Below are 2,374 nucleotides of genomic sequence, written 5' to 3'. Positions count from 1 at the left end.
TTCCCTACGGGGTCTGTGCCTGAATCCACGTTTAGAGCATTATGTGAGCTGATATCAACTGGCTTCATATTTGGCACTTCCTCAGGGTTTATTGGTGGTACACCGACCCCTATACTGCTATTTTCTCCAAGACCTTCGTTGTCATGAACATGTGCGTTTTGTGTGCTAGACATGTTTCAGCCTGAGAATAAAAAAATCTTGACAAGAAAAAGTGTAAAAATAACGTGTGTAACGAGAATCAGTAAAGAAATAATCATTATTATCTTTAGCCCCACGGTGGGCGTCAAACTGTTTGCCTCGAAAATACGAGTAACAATTAAATTTGATTTGTGGTTTTAAAGATACGTGATTTAGTTCAATAACAATTAATAATCAAGAAATATGAAGAATGAAAGAGAAAAGTGAATCAAACCAATGTTACTCAGCAGCAGTGACCTCGAGCTCAGTGACCTTGAGGTAGGCTTGGAATAATAAGAACAATTAAATAATAAAAGTAAAGTAAGAACAATAGAGCTAAAGGACAATACCGATGAACAATAGGCGAAAAAGGTAGAGAGTATGTTCTTTGCTCAGTGATAAGATGATGTTACAAATGACTGGGGTCCCCTTTTTATAATAAGGGAACCCTAAATAAGGAATAATTCTATTTACAGTAGGGAATATTCTTGTTACAACTGTCTAACCGCCTAGTACGGAATCGTACAATCTTATTCCGGGATTTGCGCCATGATCTTGGGGACGTGGCAGGAATCTAGCTCATTCTGTTACAAACCCATAACGGTACTATTTCGGGGTCGAGCACACTTGGCCTCGGTATTCCTCGAACTCCTGTCTCTGGGCATTGCACTCTGTCTTCGAGCTCGAATCTGGTCCACCGGTTTCGAACTTGACATCGCCCGGACTCGGGCCTAGGACTGAACCTCGAGCCTATAAATCGGGGGCATATGATTTTGACCGTTTACAATGTCCCGAATAAAGCAAGTTATATTCCAATTTATGAAAGCATCTTTTATTAGAAAAACTTAGCATAAAGATAAAACCAAAATTTTAGACAAATAAAAATCAAGATGCCAAAATCAAATGACGAAAATCTACTTTTTTCCCCCCTCAACTTTCTCCTTATGGCTCGAGTAAATAATAATTTCAATTTTTATATTATTATTGTAAGTGTACACGTAAATTTTAGCTAAAATTTTGCTCATGAGCTAATGGAATTCCTAAACCTACCATCTAGCCGACCATATAAGTTTTTAGAGGGAATACAACATCTAATCACGTAGTCAGTAATAAATTTGATTATTGTGTTAGAATATATGACACAATTATGCATAGAATAGAATCAACATTTATTACTCGAACAAAAATTATCACTATCCAGTTCTTTGCCTTTATAAGAGAATGTAAATAAAATCACATGAGTAACGAATAATATACATGTTATTATATTTATTACATAACAAATTATATTCTATGGCCATGCATGCATTCTCTCTTTTTCTCGTTAATTTCTTCTTTCATCACACAAAGAATTGAAAAACCAACTTCTAAACTAACTCGTAGGACACTCTTTTTCATTCATCTTTCATTTCATAAAACCACATTTTTCCTTTTTTTCTCCATTAGGAAGGAGGAAAAATGATGAAAAAGGATATTTCATTTTTACCTAGGATATTTTTTATTATTCTATAGCATAAGCTTCAGAGCAGCTGGTGAAGCCCACCCAAAAGGTGGTCCTACTCCTAGCCAACATAGAGGAAGGTCCATATTTAAACAATGGTCCAGCAAGCAGGCAATTCTTATTCTCTCCTAGAAAGACCTGAACCCTAAAACTTCAAATTCAGCGTCCATCCTCTCCTGTCCGCTCCATTTCACAGAAACCGGAGCTCGGCGCTGAACAAGTTTCGGTCAAAGTTTCTGATTTAAGGTTTGATTTCGGCAGATCAGTTTTATTATCTTCTTCAACTAATGCTGTCGGTGTTTGCGTGTTTTTTTTTATTCTGTTGCTTCGATGAAGTGAGTCCTATTACATGCATGAATTAGTTGGAATTTTCTAGTTTTGGTGGTTTACCAAGGAAAGGTTATCGTTTTATTTTGTTTTGTTTTGCTTGAAGTGCTGTGTTTGGGATATGCTTTTAGGTTTTGAGTATCTGAATACAGCTAATTTAGTTTCTTTCATGTTGACCTTCCAATCAAGTTTACATGGTCTGTTTAGCTCCAACAGTTTATCATATCAGGAATTCATACAAAAAATTTCTTTTTATACATTTATTTATTTATCTACTTTTTTTTTTTGGTGTCTGTCTGGTGATGAGTTTGCATTGTTTGCTATTGTTGTATTTGTTTTTGTTTCTGAGTTGCTGGAAAATAAGGGGGG

At 35.8% G+C, this 2,374-nt stretch overlaps 1 protein-coding gene across 1 annotated transcript in view; it reads left to right on the top strand.

Annotated features, from left to right (window-relative positions):
* Positions 1,789-2,374, top strand: part of LOC109232243 (DEAD-box ATP-dependent RNA helicase 40-like) — an 8,819-nt gene continuing 8,233 nt past the window's right edge. The window contains exon 1 of the mRNA XM_019397936.1: positions 1,789-1,924. The gene's annotated coding sequence lies outside the window, so the exon portion shown is untranslated. The remainder of the gene's footprint in view (positions 1,925-2,374) is intronic.

This window comes from Nicotiana attenuata, chromosome 9, assembly GCF_001879085.1.
Source record: "Nicotiana attenuata strain UT chromosome 9, NIATTr2, whole genome shotgun sequence".
Lineage (NCBI taxonomy): Eukaryota > Viridiplantae > Streptophyta > Magnoliopsida > Solanales > Solanaceae > Nicotiana > Nicotiana attenuata.
This window is presented reverse-complemented; position numbering and strand designations above follow the sequence as displayed.